Raw genomic sequence first — 22,724 nt, 5'->3', positions numbered from 1 at the left:
GCTGTTCTGTCAGTTGGCGTGACACCTCCCACTTGACCTCTCGGTTCTGGAACCCAGAGAGGTCACAAGAGTTGTGGATGGTAAGTGTCTTCTTTTTCCTTGGTGATTACTTTTGTTCTTCGATTGGTAGTAGAACAATGACACGTCGTACGTCCCTGTGCAGGATTGTAGAGGGTATTTTTGTGGATAGTTTCTTTGTTGACCTTTGGGTTGATTTGACGGTCGAGACTGGGTAGCTGGGGAAGGTTCGGACATGAACATCTCTGACAACACCTTTCTTGTCAGGGTTGACACTGATGACTCTGGCAAGTTTGTACTGACTCCTCAGAGCATTTTGGTCGGCAATCCAGACAATGTCTCCTGTGGCTACATTTCTGTGTGCTGTGTGCCATTTGCTCCTGACGAACAGATTGGGCCCAGCCAACTGACTCCACTTCCTCCAGAACCGGTCAACTTCTGTCTGAATGGCTTTTAGCCTTTTGTAGGGGTAGCCCTCAAAGTCAAAGCTTCCCAGGTCTCCTCTAGGTCCTATTCTCCCGAGCAGAAGGGAATTTGGGCTGATGTAGTCTACACAGTCTTCTCGGCTTTGAGTTCTGGCATCTATGGGTCTCTCGTTGGCAAGGTTTGCAGCCATGTAGAGGAAGGTCTGGAACTCACTCCAGGTAAAGCATCCATCTCCTCCCAGGTTGTGCAGAGCGCGTTTCGTTGTGCGTACAGCAGCCTCTGCAGCTCCATTCCTGTGAGGAGAATCAGCGGGGTGAAGTTTCCAGCTCCATTCTGTCCCATGCTTGGAGGCTTCATTTTCAACCTCTGACGACTGTAGCTGGTCCAGAAAGGTGTGCAGCTCATTGAGGGCAGGTCTGGCGCCCACAAAGTTTATTCCAGGGTCTGACCACAGTTTCTTTGGATGTCCTCTTAGTGCTGTGAATCTTTTGTAGGCCAGCAGGAAACCTTCAGAAGACTGGTCACTTACGACATCTGTGTGCAGAGCTCGGGATGCCATACAGCAGAAGACTAACCCCCATACTTTGAGCCTTGATTTCTTCTTCACTTCATCCTTCACTTCATAAGGTCCAAATAGATCCACTGTTGTGAATTCGAATGGTCTGGCTGGTGTTATCCGTTCGGATGGGAGGTCACTCATGATTTGTTGGCACTTTTTAGCTCTGGCCTTTCTGCAGGTCACACAGCTGTCCACAATCTTCTGAACCAGTTTCCTGCCTCTTGTAACCCATGCTTTCCTTCTCATTCGCAGGAGTGTACCTGCTATTTCCTCATGGTTTACATTGTGGGCTTCCTGTGCTAGAAGAGAGGATATCCATGCATCACAAGGTAAGATAGGTACCGTAGTTTTGTCGTCATCAAAGATCTGAAATCTTCCTCCACAGACCAAGAGACTAGTTTCTGCATCTTTGTAAACAGCCAGCCTGTTGAGAGTGGTGTCTTGGAAGGATGCACCCTCTTGTGCTGCGAGGAAGAGATCTCTCTGTGCGTCTTCATACTCACTGACGGTAAGTACAGCTTGTTTGGTTCTGGACTTTATCTCTTCTGATGAAAGCCCCTCCCACTTTGGCTTACTTGTGGATTGGGTTTTGTCCAGTAATTTCTTCCATTTAATTGCAGCTCTCCTCACCCAGGCAATTACTCTGATCACCTTGGTTAGGCTGCTGAACCTTGTGACATTGATCAGTTCTTTCACTGCAGAACCAGCTGCTGGTCTTCGGAGTTGAGTCTTGGTCTCCTTTCCATCTGCAATGCCTAGCTGAGCATCAGTGTCTCTTTCGCCTGTGATTTTCACTGGACTGATTGTACCACAAGGTGGCGCATTGTGTGTGGGTTTCTTGACCTGTGATCTGGTCAGAGCTGCTGAGAAGGACTTCCTTTGAAGTTTGTTTATCCCCTCTCTGGCGTGAGCTGCAACTTCTTTGGCAGACTTTTTCGGCCACTCTTCGACAGGTAATTTCAGGAAGTCTGGTCCATTCTGCCACACAGAATCCTCTTTGAGATCTTCTGGAGCTGCACCTCTTGTTATGATGTCTGCCACATTGAGGTCTCCCTGGATCCACCACCAGTCATCAGGGGATGTGGTCTTCTGGATTTCTCCGACTCTGTTCGCAAAGAACGTCTGATATCCATAGCTGTCTCTTTGGATTGCTCCCAACACAGTTTGACTGTCCAGCAGGTGGAGCCATTTTTCTATCTCCATCCGACTGTGCTTCTCAATGTATCTTCTGAGGTGGACTGCGTAGACAGCACCACAGATTTCAGCTTTGACTGGTTCTCCCTTCTGGTCGAGTGGTGTGAGCTTTGCTTTTGACTCGACGAGTCTGACCTCAATGCCCTTTGCAGTCTCCCACCTGAAGTACACCACGGCTCCGTAGCTCTGGTCACTCCCATCAGAGAACGTTATTCCCCATGGTTTTGTGGTCCAGTTGCATGGTGTTAGACTTCTGTGGAAGGTTATTTGGCTGAGGCGGATGTATTCTTCAAAAAGCTGGATTGCTTCTTCCCTCAATTGTCCTGACAGTGGCTTGTCCCAAGTGTCTCGGGCTGAGCTGGTTCCAGCCTCTTGGAAGGCTCTCCTGACTAGAATGGCACCTTTCTGTTTCACAGGAGTGACAAGACCTATTGGGTCATACAGGCTAGCTACTTGGCTCAACAGATGTCTTCTAGTCAGTGGCTTGGGAGTTTTTTCTCTCACCTCTTCTTCCAGGAGATTTTGACCAACTCTCATTTTCTTCCTCCTCTTGGAGAAGTTGGGGTACAGTTTGTCACTTTCGACAAGGTAGCCGACTCCCAGGGCTTTGTCATCTTCTTCTCTCCTTTGATTTGGGAGAATAAGGAATTGTTTTGCTGGTGCTTCTGGTGCGAGCGTGTCCCTCCCACTTTGGCCTGACCGGACCCAGGGCTTCAGGAAGAATCCGCCTGCTTTCAGGATTTCCTCAACTCCTCTGGTGTTTTTGTCCAGCCTTTCCAGGTCGTTGTGGGAAGTAAGCACGTCGTCAACATAAGAGTCTTCCTCCAGAATCCTGCGCTCCTCCTCCAGATGAGTGAACATGGGCAGCTTTGCGGTCTCTCTCATGGCCAGCTGTGCGATGCACCCTGCTGGTTGGTCACCAATGTTGACTCGTCAAGTTCATTGTCTTCGGTGTCTCTCCAGAGAAATCTGTGAAGATGCATTTCCAGGTCTTCCAACCACACTGAATTATACATCTTCTTGATGTCTCCGAGTGCAGCATGCACACCTCTCCTGAACCTGCGTAGCACTGCACGGATTGGATTGAGGACATCAGGTCCTTTCAGCAGAAGATCATTCATACTGAGTCCCTTGAACTTTTGGCTGCTGTTCCAGACCAGGCGTACAGGTGTTGTGACAGAGTGTGGGTTTGGCGCCACCAAGTGGCTGACATACCATACTGGTCCTGTCCAGTTGGCCATCGTCTCTTTGGTGAGCTTCATTGCTGCTCCTCTTTCCACCATTTCGTGAACTTGAGTTGCATATGCCACTTTCCACTGGTTCTTTTTTGAGCTGTTTCTCTGTTCTCCGAAAAGTGGCTTCCACTCCACTTCTGTTGTTGGACAGAGAAGTTGGATCTTCAATCCATGGGTACTTTGTGTCCCAGTGTGGTTCACTGCTGTGATTGTCAGCGTTGACGTAGGTGAGGCCTGTCCTGATGATTTCAAGCTCCTTCTCCTCACTCAGTGTCATTTCTTTTCCTCCTGGTTGGCAGTTGCCGCATCTGCATCCTCCAAACTTTGGCTCGCATGCTGCTCCAATACTGTCCCATTTCCACCAGTTGAGGAATTCTTTGTTGGTTACAGTGGTTTTGGTTTCAGCTCTGATTCCATTGGTGTCACAGAGTTCTTGGTACTTCACAGCTGTGGCCCTCGTGGATCGTGCGAAGTGGGTTTTTGATGTATGCGCTTCCAACTTCAGTGTTTCGAAGAGGTCTGGGTGCGTTCCGGCAGCCGTCTGGGCAACACGGCAGCCAGGAAAAACCATGGCACGTGTGACGTCACACGGATTTTCGAGGAGGTTTCCTAGCGGCAAATTCAAAATCTCAAATTTCATGCGTTTATGAAATGTTTTGGTGTAGAGTCCAATGATCATTATTGTTCCTCTGTGTATGTATGATCATTATGTATTGGGTGTAGTGTCAGCTTTCTGTAGGCCTTTAAGGCACTGCTGAGATTTGAACCCAGGATCTCCTGTTTACAAGACAGGCACTTTGACCAACTAAGCCACAGCGCCACATGGTTCATAAAACTGATGAAAGAATAAAGAGCAGGAACTGGATCCACCTCAGGAAATGGTTTTTGTGATTTATTTCCTATATTCATGTGATCTCTGCATAAATCAGGGCTTGATGTGATTCAATTTATCTCTATATGTGAAAACATTGGATATAGTCCCAGTTTAATTTTCTGTAACTCAAGAATAGTTAAAACCATGAGATGAAGTGCCTCCAAGTACAGACTGTTTTGGAAGTCCAGCACTCCTGAAGCACTCCTGTAAACAGTTATGGCACCATGTTGACTTACATAATAACACCTTAAGCCACTGCTGGGATTTGAATCCAGGATCTCCTGTTTACTAGACAGGCACTTTGACCAACTAAGCCACAGCGACACATGGTTTATAAAACTGATGAAGGAATAAAGAGCAGGAACTGGATCCACCTCAGGAAGTGGTTTTTGTGATTCTGTACCTCAAGAATAATTAAAGTCATGAGTAGAAGTGCCTCCAATTGGTTCAAAACTTCATCATATTTTGCAGATATTGTTGGGTTTTCAACTCAGACCCTGGTGTTCATGAGGAAGTCACTTTCACCAGTTACAGCCAGATCTCATGAAGCGGTGTACTTATTACACGCCAAGTCATTTACTGTGTTTTTACAAGGCTTTTTTATGCTTTTGCGTATTATTTTCCGCTACATATTTCAAGGAAATGACGTCCTGCCCTCAGCTTTTACTCTAACTCTGACTATTTCACGGTTTGTACATTCATTTTGATGTTATGTAGAGTGACAGGAGGAGAAGCTCCACCGTACTGTACCCTAACCATTTGACGTGTTATGTGAACGGAGGAAAATTACACTCTGAATATAAAAAAGGCATAAATGAGACTTTAAAAGGTGTGTGCTATTTATACGCACTTTCATTAAAGCTGCCGTTGGCAGGTTTTCAAAATTCCGAGTCTAAAGTCGGAAAATTCGAACTGATAAAACTTTCAGGTCCCTCCCCCTCTGTGGACGAGGTTGTGCAAGTGAGTTCACACCAGTGTGCGCGCACACAAGCTGGGGGCAGACTCACGCTCAGCATGGAAGACGTGGTTGGTGACTGTTCTGCTCACATAATAGATAAATAATAAACCTAACGTGATTGGTTAAAAACAGCCGGGAGCGCTCGATTTTTGCAGGCACGATTACAGGCTTCAGAGGGAGCTACAGAATTCGGGATTTTTCCTAAACAGCCTATTTAATATTCTACCTCCAGAATCCCATGACAGTTCATGCTAATAAGACTAAAAAAAAGTTGCCGACGACAGCTTTAAGTGTACCAGTGAAAAGGATTTAGTATAAAGCTGACAATAAGCTGTTTTATATGCTAAGTCATAGCTAGCTCTGAAGGCCTAAAGGCACTGCTGGGATTTGAACCCAGGATCTCCTGTTTACAAGACAGGCACTTTGACCAACTAAGCCACAGCACCACATGGTTCATAAAACTGATGAAAGAATAAAGAGCAGGAACTGGATCCACCTCAGGAAGTGGTTTTGTGTGATTTATTTCCAATATTCATGTGATCTCTGCATAAATCAGGGCTTGATGTTTTTCAAATTATCTCTATATGTGAAAACATTGGATTAAGTCCCAGTTCCATCTTCTGTACCTCAAGAATATTTAAAGCCATGAGATGAAGTGCCTCCAAGTACAGACTGTTTTGGAAGTCCAGCACTCCTGAAGCACTGCTGTAAACAGTTATGGCACCATGTTGACATATGTAAGGCACTGCTGGGATTTGAACCCAGGATCTCCTGTTTACTAGACAGGCACTTGGGCCAACTAAGCCACAGCGCCACATGGTTCATAAAACTGATGAAAGAATAAAGAGCAGGAACTGGATCCACCTCAGAAAATGAGCTCCAGAGACTTTCCCAAAACTAACTGTGACTTATAAAAAAACATTTTTATCAAGTCTGACAAAAGAACAGTCTCATAATAACCATGATGCTCATTGAAAGGTCCATCATTTGATGAAGAGCAACAACGCAAAGCATTCAGTAGAACCCTGCTAACAACCAGTTTCTCATGCCAAGTCATAGCTTGCTCTGAAGGCCCACAGGCACTGCTGGGATTTGAACCAGGATTTCCTGTTTACTAGACAGGCACTTTGACCAACTAAGCCACAGCACCACATGGTTCATAAAACTGATGAAAGAATAAAGAGCAGGAACTGGAACCCAGTTTGGAAGTCTGGAAGTTTTGGAAGTCCTGAGGGGTGTTCCACAAAGCTGGATTCGCAGAAAGCCTGGCTTTTCTCCACCAACGTGGCTCTTTTCTTTCAGTTGCTCTTTCCAGCTCTCTGCCTCTTTCAGAACTGACTGATATTCAGTTTCTGCCGCTGCTGCTTTCAGAGTTTCACACAGTCCTGCAGTGACTCGGTTGCACTGCTTGAGCTCCTGCTCACACTTTTGACGGAGATGCCGCTCACACGTCAAACAGTTTTCCACCTTCTTTAGTTTTTCCTCAGTCATGGAGCAGCCGCTCTCTGCTGCCACTCTTCTGTCTTTCTCTCCTGTCAGAAAGAAATGTTTCTTCAGCAGCTTTGTCCTCAGAATATCCATCCCATGCTATAAATAGCTGATCTTGTCATTCTTCTGTCGGTAAGAGTTCTGTCATTTCTCTGATCCATAATCTCGGTCGGCAGCAGAGGCGTTAGAGGGAATCCCCTCGGTTTGTGAAACTGGAAACTTCCACTTGACTGGAGGAACTACGGAGGCCTGGAGATGATCCTGCAGGAGCTGGACATCCTCTGAGTGAGGAGTCCCAGCTGCAGCACAGACCTGGGATTGTTCTTTTTCCAACAGTTGCTGGGTTCCTCATAACTTTCCTTACTGCCAAAAGTAATGGGACACGTGTAGAAACCCTCGGGCAAATCGCCGTCTGCCATGTCACACCACTGAAGTGGAGGAGATGATTTCTTGGTTTGACTCATTTTGCTTGTTGTTTTTAAGTACTTTAAAAAAAAAAAAGACTTTTTAAGATAGCAAGTAAGCATTGTTTCTAAGTGCTTGTTAAAATGACTATTTAAGATAGTAATTAAGTGTTTTTTAGGCGATGTGAAAACCGTTTGCTGTGACTTTCAAATATGCTTCAAAAACTGGACGTGTTTCTTCTGCCAGTTTTTCAGCAGCCAGTATCATGTTTTCCACCAGCAGTGTTTCCCAAGACAGAATAATGTCAGTTATTTTTTAAAATCTGACAGGTAACCAGGGAAGGAAGGACAAGAGGCAGGGAGGTGGGCAACCACTGTGTGGCCTGGTGTGGGAATGATCACCTCAGCTGCTGATTTTAGGAGGAGCACCAATGAGCCAAACAGCGTCTCCATCCCAGGAGAAGAGGTGGCTGAGGAACATCTGGGAGTTTACCTGTTGCATATCTCTTATAAGTCTGTGGTGCAGAGTGCATCTTTCTTCAGCAGCATCTGCTGTGGCAGCAGCATCAGAGCCAGCGACTCAAAGAAACTGAGCAAACTGCTAAAGAAGGCTGGCTCTGACCTGGGGACTGCTTTGGAGCTGTGTTTGATGAGCACTCACTTCTTTTTTTTTTTTTAAACCCCTTGTCCTGTCCAGCATTATGGCAGCAGAATTGTAATCTGAATACCGTTTATGCCAAACACATTTGCTATACCAAGGGAAGCTTTATGAATGTAAAGCTCCCCTTGATGCCCATCAACTCCTTCCATCCGTCCATTATCTATACCGCTGAATCCGTCAGTCGGGTTGCGGGGGGGGCTGGAGCCTATCCCAGCAGTCAATGGGCGAGAGGCAGGGTACACCCTGGACAGGCCGCCAGTCCATCGCAGGGCCACATAGAGACAAACAACCATGCACACTCACACTCACACTTACACTTAAGGACAATTTTTTGGACAGTGGGAGGAAGCCGGAGTACCCGGAGAGAACCCACGCATACACGGGGAGAACATGCAGACTCCACACAGAAAGGCCCCAGCTGGGTGTTGAACCTGGAACCTTCTTGCTGTGAGGCGACTGTGCTAACCACCACACCACCGTGCAGCCCCCTCCATCAACTCCTTATTTTCATTTATTTATTTTTGTTACAATACTTAACATGATGTGATAGTGTGATAGTGCCGAACCGGACCGGGGGACAGAGAGAGAGGGAGAGTGAAGAAGGGAAAAAAAGGAACAGAAATATGAAGAGACAAACATAGAAAACAATGAAAAATCAGAAAACCAGCTGCAACACCTGTAAAAACAAAACTGAAGACAATCCAAGGCTTTTGTGGGGAATCCAGCCTTAGAGGCACCAGGAGCACCTGTAAGCAGACAAGCAGAGAACAAACACACAAAAAAGCACAAGCAGCAGCAATCACATGGCAACCTTCCATCAAGGAATCGAACCCTGTTCTAACCTTTGACCAGCGAAGTGTCAAGCATTTGCATGACTGAGAGCGTAAATTGACTGTGGAAGCGGTTCCATGGTGTAAAGGTCAGCACTCTGGACTCTGAATCCAGTGATCGGAGTTCAAATCTCGGTGGAACCTTCAGGTGTGTGCTGTCATGGTTGCGTTATTGAAAGAAGATGAGTTGAGTAGGCTAGTCAGTTGCCAAATGACACCAGAGTGCTCAATTCCAGCTGAGAGGGTATGTGACATCACACCTCTGTGTTGCTCGTTGAATTTTTTTTGGTTTCTTCTTGCATATTCATTTACGATGCTTCCATTTATCCATGCTCGAAACTGGGCGGAAACATTACTTGCTCCTCCTTTATTTATTTCATCCTTGTGTGAAGATGTATGACTGCACGTTAATGATAGCACCATCAACATATTCATAATTATGGATAGGAGGGGAGCCTCATCTGCTATTGTTGACATGTAAAGTCAATTTTTGCAGGTTTTCAAAAGATTTTCTGATGCTATGGTGTGAAACGGACTTTGGCGAATCCCGAGCTGCTGAGCGAAAATGGCAGCCTTCCGTCAAGGAATCAAACCCTGTTCCTCCGCTTGACAGGCGGATTCTAACCTTTGACCATTGAAGAAGAAACAGAATGTGTTGCTTGACTGTCGTGCCAATTCTGAGAATACAAGCTGTAAGAGTATCACTGAAAAATTGACAAAAAAAATCACGTTGCTAAAACCCTTTCATTGTCAAGCATTTGCATGACTGAGAGCGTAAATTGACTGTGGAAGCGGTTCCATGGTGTAAAGGTCAGCACTCTGGACTCTGAATCCAGTGATCGGAGTTCAAATCTCGGTGGAACCTTCAGGTGTGTGCTGTCATGGTTGCGTTATTGAAAGAAGATGAGTTGAGTAGGCTAGTCAGTTGCCAAATGACACCAGAGTGCTCAATTCCAGCTGAGAGGATCTGTGGTATGTGACGTCACACCTCTGGGTTGCTAGTTGAATCTTTTTTGGTTACCTCTTGCATATTCATTTACGATGCTTCTATTTATCCATGCTCTCCCACAGGAGTGTGTTACAATCCCACTTCTGACTCAATTTGTTGCGACTCCACAAACTCTTTCCGCGAGCAACAAAATTTGGGAAAACTTACCTCATTCTTTGGCTTCCGGATCACTAGTGAATAGGCATGGTTCCAGTTTCCGTAGTGTAGTGGTTATCACGTTCGCCTAACACACGAAAGGTCCCCAGTTCGAAACTGGGCGGAAACATTACTTGCTCCTCCATTATTTATTTCATCCTTGTGTGAAGATGTACGACTGCACGTTAATGATAGCAACATCAACACTCATAATTATGGATAGGAGGGGAGCCTCATCTGCTATTCTTGACATGTAAAGTCAATTTTTGCAGGTTTTTAAAAGATTTTCTGATGCTATGGTGTGAAACGGTCTTTGGCGAATCCCTAGCTGCTGAGCGAAAATGGCAGCCTTCCGTCAAGGAATCGAACCCTGTTCCTCCGCTTGACAGGCAGATTCTAACCTTTGACCAGCAAAGATACAGAATGTGTTGCTTGACTGTCGTGCCAATTCTGAGAATACAAGCTGTAGTGAGTATCACTGAAAAATGGACAAAAAATCACGGTGCTAAAACCCTTTCATTGTCAAGCATTTGCATGACTGAGAGCATAAATTGACTGTGGAAGGGGTTCCATGGTGTAAAGGTCAGCGCTCTGGACTCTGAATCCAGTGATCAGAGTTCAAATCTCGGTGGAACCTTCAGGTTTGTGCTGTCATGGTTGTGTTCTGGAAAGAAGATGAGGTGAGTAGGCTAGTCACTTGTGAAATGACACCAGAGTGCTCAATTGCAGCTGAGAGGATCTGTGGTATATGACGTCACACCTTTGTGTTGCTAGTTGAATCTTTTTTGGTTTCTTCTCTCATATTCATTTACGATGCTTCTATTTATCCATGCTCTCCCACAGGAGTGTGTTACAATCCCACTTCTGACTCAATTTGTTGCGACTCCACAAACTCTTTCCGCGAGCAACAAATTTTGGGAAAACTTACCTCATTCTTTGGTTTCCGGAACACTAGTTGTGGGAACTTAGCTGCAGCTTCTCGTACAAACGATCGCAGTACTTCTCTGTGTCTTTTTAGGTTTTTTACTGATCCAAATAAAATACTATCACAGGACAAATAATATAACGACTAACAGTCAACTCGAGATATACGTTGTTTTTGCTCACTAGTTTTCTCGTTCTAAATTCGAACCTTCACCTGTTCTCAACTGACATACAAACAAAGAAACGCCCCCTTGTAGTCCAAACATGCAACAATACAATAACAAATCAATCAGGTCTAGAAACAACCGTTCTTTCAATACTATCCATACAATATCCAAACTAAATCTGAATGTGAACAATAATGATTAAAAATACAACATCCTCCCCCCCATGAAGACAGTTCATATCATCTCTAGGTCATGTCATTTCATGTCATTTCATGTCATTTCATGTCAGCTCTAGGGGGTACAGCAGTTGAACTGGTCTTCTTAATATTGTCCCATCTGATATGCGTACAGCACAAGATCTCACAAGACCATCTCTTCCTGGAAAGAGTTCCCTGATGATCCCAGTCTTCCAAATCTGGCGCGGTGTCCTGTCCTCTCCAATGAGCACCAGATCACCCTCCTTGAGAAGGGTAGAATGTGAGTTCTTACTGGTATGGGCAGATCTCAGCTCCAGTAAGTACTCCCTTTTCCACCGGGTCCAGAAGTCGTTGAGAAGGCGCTGGCGATATTTCCATCTCCGTGTTAGCTCCTCTCTACTGGAACGGGGGTTGTGACTGGCAGCATGAAAGGGCTTGGGTGGCAAGGAGCAGAGTCTCCTTCCAATCAGAAAGTGAGCTGGGGTGAGAGGCTGAGGCTCTTCAGGTTCATTATAAACAAAGGTGAGTGGCCGTGAGTTTATTGTTGCTTCTGCTTCTGCCAATAGAGATGTCATCTCCTCAAAGCTCAGTGAAGCCCTTCCCATCACTTTCCTCAAACATGTCTTAACTGATCTAACCAGTCTTTCCCAAAACCCCCCCACCAGGCGGCTCGTTCTGCAATATATTTCCATGCGATTCCCTTTTCAGTGAAATACCTTAAGAGCTCAGGCTCCTTGATGGCTGTCCAGAGTTCTCTGAGGTCTTGATCAGCTCGTTTGAAGGTTCAGGCATTATCTGAATACACAATCTTACAGAGGCCTCGCCTGGATATGAATCTCTTGAACGCCAGGAGGAACGTCTCTGTCGACATGTCGGACACCAGCTCCAGGTGGACTGCACGTGTCACAGCACAGGTGAAAAGTGCTATATATGCCTTTTCCACTTTGTCTTTTTTAGTCTTGACATACAGAGGGCCTGCAAAGTCCACCCCCACAGTCTCAAATGGAGGTGATTCTGTAATCCGATCTCTTGGCAGGGGTGCTGTTGTCTGCTGCATTGCCTTTACCCTGAATCTTTTACAAGTAGTGCAGGCTGTAATTATTGTCTTTGTCATTTGTCTGGCTCGTGGAATCCAATATTTGTCTCTTAGTTGCATTAAAGTGTCTCTCATACCTGAATGCATCACTTGGTCATGACAGCGCCTGATCAACATTTCAGAGAGTCTGTGGTCTGAAGGCAGGATGTATGGATGCCGCTCACCGAAACTCATGTCTGATTGTTGCAGTCTTCCTCCCAGACAGATCAAACCGTGCTCATCTAGAAACGGCTTCAGGTCTCTAATTCTCGAGCCTCTGTGAATGTCTTTTTCTGCTCTTAATTCACCTTTTTCCCTCTGGAAACCTTGATTTTGTGCTTCCAGAATCCAGTATCTTTCAGCTTCAGCCAACTCCTCGGCTGTCAGCTCTCCTTGCTTCCTCTCACTCGAACGTAAGTTGTGTGTGAATCTTTTAATCCATGCTGTGACTCTGAGAACTGTTTTTAACTTGCTGTAGTTTTCCAGCTTTAACAGTGGATCTGTTGATGTTGGTTCCATGCTGTTGAGCTGGACTGTGACATGACTTGGTCTAAGCTCAGTCTTTACCTCCTCTTCATAGAGCCCTTCGTCAGGAAACTCTTGCTGCACTGCTGAACTCAGAAACTGTGGCCCTGACCACCAAAGCTCCTCTTCCTTCAGCCTTGTGACTGACTGGCCCCTTGTAGTGAGATCAGCTGGGTTGAGTTTTCCACTACAATGGGACCAGGTTTCTGGTGTGGTCAGAGACTGAATTTCCATCACTCTGTTGGCAACAAACTGTTTCCATCTGTGTGGTGAGCTGGAAATCCAGTGAATCACAATCATGGAGTCTGTCCACATTCGAATTTGGTTCGGCTGCATATTCAATGCTTGAAGTAGATTGTTTGCCATTCTTGCAGCAATCAGAGCCCCCATTAGTTCAAGGCGTGGCAGTGTGAGTTTCTTAATGGGTGCAACTCTGGACTTGGACATGACCAGTCTAGTCATGGACTCTCCCTCAGCTGTCTTTCCTTGGAGATATGCTGCTGCACCATATGCCTTTTCACTTGCATCACTGAAAACATGAAGAACTTGATTGTTTTGCAGTGTCTCAGTTCCATACCACCTGGGAATGACAATGTGATGGAGCTGAAGTAGTTCCATACACCACTGCTGCCAACCTTGTGAAAGATCATCTGGCAGCTTCTCGTCCCAGCTGATGCCTCTTTGCCACATGTCCTGGAATAGACATTTTACTCTTATCGTGAATGGTGTCAGAAATCCCATAGGGTCGAATAATTTAGCTGAAGAGCGCAGAACACTCCTCTTTGTGTTCTCCTTGTCCTTAAAAATATCCATAAGGTGTTTCAGGTTAAAAACAAAGTCATCAGTCTCTGGCCTCCACACAAGGCCTAGCACCTTTAACACACAGCCGCTTGTATCAGGATCCCTGGCGAAGTCAAAGTCACTTTGCTGCCACTTGGCCTTCAGTTCAGGGGAATTTGTAGTCCACTTACAGAGGTTCATGCTTGCGTCAGACATTATTTTCTTTGCACTTGTTGTCAATGCGTAAGCCTCTCCAACACTGCTTGAGCTGGCAATAAAGTCATCAACATACAGAGAGTCTTTCAGAGTGTTAATGACCTGTGTGTGACTTGTTTGGTATTTTTCTAGGTGATTTCTGATTGTGGCTGCCAGCAAAAATGGACTTGATGAGACACCAAACACCACACGAGTCATTCTCAGCACACGCAGGTTTGTGTTCTTAGCATCAGGGCAACCAGTGAGCCACAGAAACCTCAACACATCTCTGTCCTTTTCTGCAATTGATATCTGTAGGAACGCCTTTGTGATATCTGCCATGAATGCAATGGGGTGCAACCTGAACCTGACAAGGACGTTGAGTAGGTCTGGGTTCAGATTTGGTCCAGTTAGCAGACAGTCATTAAGAGATGGACAGCCGTTCTCATGTGCAGAAGCATCAAAAACGACCCTCAGCTTGGTTGTTGCTTTGTCCTCCCTTATCACAGCATGGTGAGGTAAGTAGTATTTGACGTTGTTTTCTGTGACCTTGTTGTCTGGGACGTCTTCTCATATTCCTTGTTGAAGATAATCATCTATTACATCCTTGTATCTCTTGAACAGTGTCACATCAGCTTTCAGTTTTCTTTTCAGACCTTCAAATCTTTTTTGGGCAACTCTCAGGTTGTCTGGAAGCTCTGTTCTATCTTCATGCCATGGCAACTTAACCTCATATTGCCCTTCTTTGTAGCTGACTGACCTTTTGAAGTGTTCTTGGGCCTCAGTGTCCGCTGCCCGTTCTTCACCCTTACAGGAGATGCCCAGAGACTCTATTTCCCAGAATGCACGCAGCTGGTTTGAAACCTGCATTATCTCTTCAGTGCAGATCTTCATGCATGAAGTCTCACTCATGCTTAACATGGACACTGGGCCTTGTACTGTCCAGCCAAACATTGTCTCTATGGCAACTAAGGTGTCTGACAGTCTTTCAACTCTTCCAGAAACCATCTTCCAGTAGACATCAGCACCTATCAATACAGAAAGTTCCAGCTCCTGGTCAGTGCTGCCTGAGACATCTGCTGATGTCAGTCCTCTTCTTTCTAACTGTTGCTGAATTTGCTCTCCTGGAACCTGCATGATGGCAGAACTAACATGTGGTGTTTCAACAGCCTCAATCTCAAGGGTTTTCTCTTTGTCACAGATGTTTTTCAGAATTAATTTCACAACATTTCGTTCCGTTGCTACTGGGGTGTCACTGCCAAAAGTGTGGAGCTTTAAAGTCTCTTTTCTCACAACCGGTAATCCTAATGCCCTTGCCTGCTTCTCCAGGATAAAGCTCCATTGACTTCCTCCATCCATCAGACAACGTACCTTCTTTTTCCCCCTTGTTCCCTCTGCCACTGCTGTTACTGTTTGCAGGAGAACCGTTTTCTGCTTGGCTGTGCTTGTCTTAACTGTGTGTGGGGTCACAGATGAGATGACAGCCTCAGTTGTTTCTTGAGCGGTGCTCTGCATTTCACTGGTTTCGCCTTTGTCACACATTGTGGGGTGGTGTCTCCGTCCACACACACTACATGACACTCCCTTGGATTTGCAGAATTTGGCCATGTGTCGCTGTCCTAAGCATATGAAACACCGTCCCATTTTCTTCAGTTTTTCTTTTCGCAGGTTAAGTGTGTTGTCTGTACACAGTTCAGATTTATGACTTGTGCTGTCATAGAATATACATCCTGGAGGGAACTGTGAGCTGCTGGTGTAGAGCATGGCAGCTGATGGCAGACTTGGCTTTCTGAACCTTCCGCTTGCTGAATCAGGTTTGTATCTGTGCTGGTTAGGGGACTGTGATTCCTTGTTGTGACTTAATGCTTTGGTCAGGTGCATGGCACGCTCTCTGCTTTCAATTTCCTGCTGTAGAAAAACAATGAGCTCTGGAACCTTCAGTTCATGGTCAGAACCTATTTCACGTGTGTAAGCAAGAGCAAGGTCATCTGGGATCATCTGCAGTAATATGGGGCACAGCAATCCTCCATATGTGTCTGACACTACTCCCATTGCCTCTAAGCCTCTGATCTGGACCTCACATTCATCATAAAGTCTCCTGAGAGCACCAATGTCTGTGGATCTTTTAACTGGGGTCAAGCTCAACAGTTTAGATATGTGTGCACTCACAATCAGGTCCTTTCTTCCAAATCTCTCCTTGAGCATGTTTATGGCGGCGTCATTATTGCTCTCTGTTATCTTTAATCCCGCGATGGCTCTGGCTGCTGGACCCACCAAATAGGACTTCAGGTAAGGAAGCTTCTCAGTTTTGCTTAGCTCAATATTCTCATGGATAGCTGTCTGAAACTGGTCCCAGAATTCTTGCCACATCGATATATCGCCGTCATATTTGTTTATGTACAGCTTTGGCAACTTTACCGATGGTCTGCTGGTCATTCTGCTCGAGCGGGCGCTCACGTCGCTCAGCCGCGGCGACATCTGTTCGCCCGCGGTGGCTCCTTCTCTTTCAATCAGTCTGGTAGCTCGAGCTTTCCAGAGGATTAGATTGTCCTGGTAATCCACCGTCTTAACGATGTCCGCCTCCAGTTCGTCCATCGGTATCTCCTCTTCGATCTCTTTTTCCATCTCCAGGAGATTCGCTTCCTTCACCGATAACATGGACAGCAGCTCTCGTACGCGGTCACAACTCACATCGTCCTTTGATGTCTCCTCTTCAATAACCCGCAGCAATTTTGTCGTTGAGGCTCTTACAACTCCTCGCCTTTGTTTTAGTCTCTGTAGCCGCTCCATATTGTCCCGATTCCTGCCGTTGGTCAGTTAGTTGCAGATATCGGTTAACGGTTCCTTTCTTCAGTCGTTAAGTCTCCCGTATCCCGGGTTTCGGCACTAAAAATGTGGGAACTTAGCTGCAGCTTCTCGTACAAACGATCGCAGTACTTCTCTGTGTCTTTTTAGGTTTTTTACTGATCCAAATAAAATACTATCACAGGACAAATAATATAACGACTAACAGTCAACTCGAGATATACGTTGTTTTTGCTCACTAGTTTTCTCGTTCTAAATTCGAACCTTCACCTGTTCTCAACTGACATACAAACAAAGAAACGCCCCCTTGTAGTCCAAACATGCAACAATACAATATCAAATCAATCAGGTCTAGAAACAACCGTTCTTTCAATACTATCCATACAATATCCAAACTAAATCTGAATGTGAACAATAATGATTAAAAATACAACACTAGTGAATAGGCATGGCTTCAGTTTCCGTAGTGTAGCGGTTATCACGTTCGCCTAACACGTGAAAGGTCCTCAGTTCGAAACTGGGCGGAAACATTACTTGCTCCTCCTTTATTTATTTCATCCTTGTGTGAAGATGTATGACTGCACGTTAATGATAGCAACATCAACATATTCATAATTATGGATAGGAGGGGAGCCTCATCTGCTATTCTTGACATGTAAAGTCAATTTTTTTAAGTTTTACAAAGATTTTCTGATGCTATGGTTTGAAACGGACTTTGGCAAACCCCTAGCTGCTGAGCGAAAATGGGAGCCTTCGGTCAAGGAATCAAACCCCGTTCCTCCGCTTGACAGGCGGATTCTAACCTTTGACCATTGAAGAAGATACAGAATGTGTTGCTTGACTGTCGTGCCAATTCTGAGAATACAAGCTGTAAGAGTATCACTGAAAAATTGACAAAAAAACACGTTGCTAAAACCATTTCATTGTCAAGCATTTGCATGACTGAGAGCGTAAATAGACTGTGGAAGGGGTTCCATGGTGTAAAGGTCAGCACTCTGGACTCTGAATCCAGTGATCAGAGTTCAAATCTCAGTGGAACCTTCAGGTGTGTGTTGTCATGGTTGTGTTCTGGAAAGAAGATGAGTTGAGTAGGCTAGTCACTTGTGAAATGACACCAGAGTGCTAAATTGCAGCTGAGAGGATCTGTGGTATGTGACGTCACACCTCTGTGTTGCTAGTTGAATCTTTTTTGGTTTAGGTGCCGTTTACACATACCCGGGTATTTTGAAAAACGAAGACCTTTCCCTTCGTTTGTGCCTTTCGTTTATACACAAACGGAGTTTTTTCCTCCGAAAACGAAGCTAAAAAAAAACTCCGGCAAAAGTGGAGATTTTTTAAAAACTCCGTTTAGCGTTTGTCTGTAAACTGGTTGAAAGACGAAAACGGAGTTTTCAGAATGGAATGCGGACTTGTCGTCATAGTACAGAGCCCCGCCCCTATCCACCATAGTGGCAGGATAACGCCATTCATTGTTTATCTGGCAAGCATGGAGGTACTAGCAGCATTTATTTTGTTGAGAGCTATACTCGCTTGTGTGATTTTGAAAATTACACTCCTACAAAGTATTGAACAACAAAGGCGCATTACGGCGCGGAGGGCAACAATTGCGGAGCTTCTGTTGGCAGACAGAGCCCGGCCATACCACCGCCAGCGACGGCGATTCTGGATTAGACCCGGACGGACTGCTTTATGGTGGGAAAATTTTGAAAATGGCTTTGTTGTCCCGGAGGAATGGAGGGAAAATTTCAGGATGTCACGATTTTCACTCCTTTCCCTAGCAGAACTGCTACGCCCGCACATCCAGGGTGAGAGTACTCACATGCGCGCTTCTGTTGATGTTGTGAAGAAAGCTGCCTGTCAGCGGTTCTCTATTAGGCTTCTGATTGGCTTGTGTGGAATTCTCATTGTTCTAACATTGCCACCGTCAGGCTTGGCGTAATTTAACAGCTCTTGATAGCGTATTTCTCCGGATCAATGTAGACGGGTTTTTTTTAAAAAACGGGGCTGTGTGCACGGTTTTTTTTTTGAAAACGAAGGTTAGAAAATATGCGTTTTTCAAAATACCCGGGTATGTGTAAACGGCGCCTTATTCTCTCATTTTCATTTACGATGCTTCTATTTATCCATGCTCTCCCAGATGAGTGTGTTACAATCCCACTTCTGACTCAATTTGTTGCGACTCCAAAATCTCTTTCCGCAAGCAACAAAATTTGGGAAAACTTACCTCATTCTTTGGTTTCCTGAACACTAGTGAATAGGTATGGCTTCAGTTTCCGTAGTGTAGTGCTTATCACATTCGCCTTACACGCGAAAGGTCCTCAGTTCGAAACTGGGCGGAAACATTACTTGCTCCTTCTTTATTTATTTCATCCTTGTGTGAAGATGTATGACTGCACGTTAATGATAGCAACATCAACATATTCATAATTATGGATAGGAGGGGAGCCTCATCTGCTATTCTTGACATGTAAAGTCAATTTTTTCAGGTTTTAAAAAGATTTTCCGATGCTGTTGTTTGAAACGGACTTTGGCAAACCCCAAGCTGCTGAGCGAAAATGGCAGCCTTCCGTCACGGAATTGAACCCTGTTCCTCTGCTTGACAGGCGGATTCTAACCTTTGACCAGCAAAGATACAGAATGTGTTGCTTGACTGTCATGCCAATTCTGAGAATACAAGCTGTAAGAGTATCACTGAAAAATTGACAAAAAAACACATTGCTAAAACCCTTTCATTGTCAAGCATTTGCATGACTGAGAGCGTAAATTGACTGTGGAAGGGGTTCAGTGGTGTAAAGGTCAGCACTCTGGACTCTGAATCCAAAGATCAGAGTTCAAATCTCGATGGAACCTTCAGGTGTGTGCTGTCATGGTTGCGTTCTGGAAAGAAGATGAGTTGAGTAGACCAGTCAGTTGTCAAATGACACCAGATTGCACGATTGATCAATTCCAGCTGAGAGGATCTGTGGTATGTGACTTCACACCTCTGGGTTGCTAGTTGAATCTTTTTTGGTTTCTTCTTGCATATTCATTTACGATGCTTCTATTTATCCATGCTCTCCCAGAGGAGTGTGTTACAATCCCACTTCTGACTCAATTTGTTGCGACTCCACAAACTCTTTCCGCGAACAACAAAATTTGGGAAAACTTACCTCATTCTTTGGCTTCCGGAACACTAGTGAATAGGCATGGCTTCAGTTTTGAGTGTAGTGGTTATCACGTTCGCCTCACACGCGAAAGGTCCTCAGTTCGAAACTGGGCGGAAACATTACTTGCTCCTCCTTTATTTATTTCATCCTTGTGTGAAGATGTATGACTGCACGTTAATGATAGCAACATCAACATATTCATAATTATGGATAGGAGGGGAGCTTCATCTGCTATTCTTGACATGTAAAGTCAATTTTTGCAGGTTTTAAAAAGATTTTCTCTTGCTATGGTGTGAAACGGACTTTGGCGAATACCTAGCTGCTGAGCGAAAATGGCAGCCTTCTGTAAAGGAATCGAACCCTGTTCCTCCGCTTGACAGGCGGATTCTAACCTTTGACCATTGAAGAAGATACAGAATGTGTTGCTTGACTGTCGTGCCAATTCTGAGAATACAAGCTGTAAGAGTATCACTGAAAAATTGACAAAAAAAATCACGTCGCTAAAACCCTTTCATTGTCAAGCATTTGCATGACTGAGAGCGTAAATTGACTGTGGAAGGGGTTCCATGGTGTAAAGGTCAGCACTCTGGACTCTGAATCCAGTGATCAGAGTTCAAATCTCGGTGGAACCTTCAGGTATGTGCTGTCATGGTTGTGTTCTGGAAAGAAGATGAGTTGAGTAGGCTAGTCAGATGATCAATTCCAGCTGAGAGGATCTGTGGTATGTGACGTCACACCTCTGGGTTGCTAGTTGAATCTTTTTTGGTTTCTTCTTGCATATTCATTTACGATGCTTCCATTTATCCATGCTCTCCCAGAGGAGTGTGTTACAATCCCACTTCTGACTCAATTTGTTGCGACTCCACAAGCTCTTTCCGCTAGCAACAAAATTTGGGAAAACTTACCTCATTCTTTGGCTTCCGGAACACTAGTGAATAGGCATGGCTTCAGTTTCCGTAGTGTAGTGCTTATCACATTCGCCTAACACACGAAAGGTCCCCAGTTCGAAACTGGGCGGAAACATTACTTGCTCCTGCTTTATTTATTTCACCCTTGTGTGAAGATGTATGACTGCACGTTAATGATAGCAACATCAACATATTCATAATTATGGATAGGAGGGGAGCCTCATCTTCTATTCTTGACATATAAAGTCAATTTTTTCAGGTTTTTAAAAGATTTTCCGATGCTGTTGTTTGAAACGGACTTTGGCAAACCCCAAGCTGCTGAGCGAAAATGGCAGCCTTCCGTCAAGGAATCGAACCCTGTTCCTCTGCTTGACAGGCGGATTCTAACCTTTGACCAGCAAAGATACAGAATGTGTTGCTTGACTGTCGTGCCAATTCTGAGAATACAAGCTGTAAGAGTATAACTGAAAAATTGACAAAAAAAAATCACGTTGCTAAAACCCTTTCATTGACAAGCATTTGCATGACTGAGAGCGTAAATTGACTGTGGAAGGGGTTCCATGGTGTAAAGGTCAGCACTCTGGACTCTGAATCCAGTGATCCGAGTTCAAATCTCAGTGGAACCTTCAGGTGTGTGCTGTCATGGTTGCGTTCTGGAAAGAAGATGAGTTGAGTAGGCTAGTCAGTTGTTAAATGACACTAGATTGCACGATTGATCAATTCCAGCTGAGAGGATCTGTGGTATGTGACGTCACACCTCTGATTTGCTAGTTGAAGCTTTTTTTGTTTCTTCTTGCATATTCATTTATCATGCTTCTATTTATCCATGCTCTCCCAGAGGAGTGTGTTACAATCCCACTTCTGACTCAATTTGTTGCGACTCCACAAACTCTTTCCGCTAGCAACAAAATTTGGGAAAACTTACATCATTCTTTGGCTTCCGGAACACTAGTGAATAAGCATGGCTTCAGTTTCAGTAGTGTAGTGGTTATCACGTTCGCCTAACACGCGAAAGGTCCTCAGTTCGAAACTGTGCGGAAACATTACTTGCTCCTGCTTTATTTATTTCACCCTTGTGTGAAGATGTATGACTGCACGTTAATGATAGCAACATCAACATATTCATAATTATGGATAGGAGGGGAGCCTCATCTGCTATTCTTGACATGTAAAGTCAATTTTTGCAGGTTTTAAAAAGATTTTCCGATGCTGTTGTTTGAAACGGACTTTGGCGAATCCCTAGCTGCTGAGCGAAAATGGCAACCTTCGGTCAAGGAATCAAACCCTGTTCCTCCGCTTGACAGGCGGATTCTAACCTTTGACCATTGAAGAAGATACAGAATGTGTTGCTTGACTGTCTTGCCAATTCTGAGAATACAAGCTGTAAGAGTATCACTGAAAAATTGACAAAAAAAAATCACGTTGCTAAAACCCTTTCATTGTCAAGCATTTGCATGACTGAGAGCGTAAATTGACTGTAGAAGGGGTTCCATGGTGTAAAGGTCAGCACTCTGGACTCTGAATCCAGTGATCCCAGTTCAAATCTCAGTGGAACCTTCAGGTGTCTGCTGTCATGGTTGTGTTCTGGAAAGAAGATGAGTTGAGTAGGCTAGTCACTTGTGAAATGACACCAGAGTGCACGATTGATCAATTCCAGCTGAGAGGATCTGTGGTATGTGATGTCACACCTTTGTGTTGCTAGTTGAATCTTTTTTGGTTTCTTCTTGCATATTCATTGACGATGCTTCTATTTATCCATGCTCTCCCACAGGAGTGTGTTACAATCCCACTTCTGACTCAATTTGTTGCGACTCCACAAACTCTTTCCACGAGCAACAAAATTTGGGAAAACTTACCTCATTCTTTGGCTTCCGGAACACTAGTGAATAGGCATGGCTTCAGTTTCCGTAGCGTAGTGGTTATCACGTTCGCCTCACATGCGAAAGGTCCTCAGTTTGAAACTGGGCGGAAACATTACTTGCTCCTCCTTTATTTATTTCATCCTTGTGTGAAGATGTATGACTGCACGTTAATGATAGCAACATAAACATATTCATAATTATGGATAGGAGGGGAGCCTCATCTGCTATTCTTGACATGTAAAGTCAATTTTTGCAGGTTTTCAAAAGATTTTCTCATGCTATGGTGTGAAACGGACTTTGGCGAATACCTAGCTGCTGAGCGAAAATGGCAGCCTTCCGTCAAGGAATC

At 44.8% G+C, this 22,724-nt stretch overlaps 8 non-coding genes across 8 annotated transcripts; 4 read left to right on the top strand and 4 right to left on the bottom strand.

Annotated features, from left to right (window-relative positions):
• Nucleotides 1–4,178: 4,178 nt before the first annotated feature.
• trnat-ugu (transfer RNA threonine (anticodon UGU)) lies at nt 4,179–4,252 on the bottom strand. Its single transcript has one exon. It is a non-coding gene; the product is annotated as a tRNA-Thr (tRNA).
• Nucleotides 4,253–4,556: 304 nt separating this feature from the next.
• trnat-agu (transfer RNA threonine (anticodon AGU)) lies at nt 4,557–4,630 on the bottom strand. Its single transcript has one exon. It is a non-coding gene; the product is annotated as a tRNA-Thr (tRNA).
• Nucleotides 4,631–5,636: 1,006 nt separating this feature from the next.
• Nucleotides 5,637–5,710, bottom strand: trnat-ugu (transfer RNA threonine (anticodon UGU)). The gene has a single exon. It is a non-coding gene; the product is annotated as a tRNA-Thr (tRNA).
• Nucleotides 5,711–6,004: 294 nt separating this feature from the next.
• trnat-agu (transfer RNA threonine (anticodon AGU)) lies at nt 6,005–6,078 on the bottom strand. The gene has a single exon. It is a non-coding gene; the product is annotated as a tRNA-Thr (tRNA).
• Nucleotides 6,079–9,848: 3,770 nt separating this feature from the next.
• Nucleotides 9,849–9,921, top strand: trnav-aac (transfer RNA valine (anticodon AAC)). Its single transcript has one exon. It is a non-coding gene; the product is annotated as a tRNA-Val (tRNA).
• A 6,995-nt stretch (nt 9,922–16,916) lies between these two features.
• Nucleotides 16,917–16,989, top strand: trnav-aac (transfer RNA valine (anticodon AAC)). The gene has a single exon. It is a non-coding gene; the product is annotated as a tRNA-Val (tRNA).
• A 1,739-nt stretch (nt 16,990–18,728) lies between these two features.
• Nucleotides 18,729–18,801, top strand: trnav-uac (transfer RNA valine (anticodon UAC)). Its single transcript has one exon. It is a non-coding gene; the product is annotated as a tRNA-Val (tRNA).
• Nucleotides 18,802–22,414: 3,613 nt separating this feature from the next.
• Nucleotides 22,415–22,487, top strand: trnav-cac (transfer RNA valine (anticodon CAC)). Its single transcript has one exon. It is a non-coding gene; the product is annotated as a tRNA-Val (tRNA).
• The last annotated feature ends 237 nt before the right edge of the window (nt 22,488–22,724 follow it).

This window comes from Odontesthes bonariensis, chromosome 11, assembly GCF_027942865.1.
Source record: "Odontesthes bonariensis isolate fOdoBon6 chromosome 11, fOdoBon6.hap1, whole genome shotgun sequence".
NCBI classification, from domain to species: Eukaryota; Metazoa; Chordata; class Actinopteri; order Atheriniformes; family Atherinopsidae; genus Odontesthes; species Odontesthes bonariensis.
Note: the sequence above shows the minus strand (reverse complement) of the source record. Positions and strands in the feature narration are given on the sequence as shown.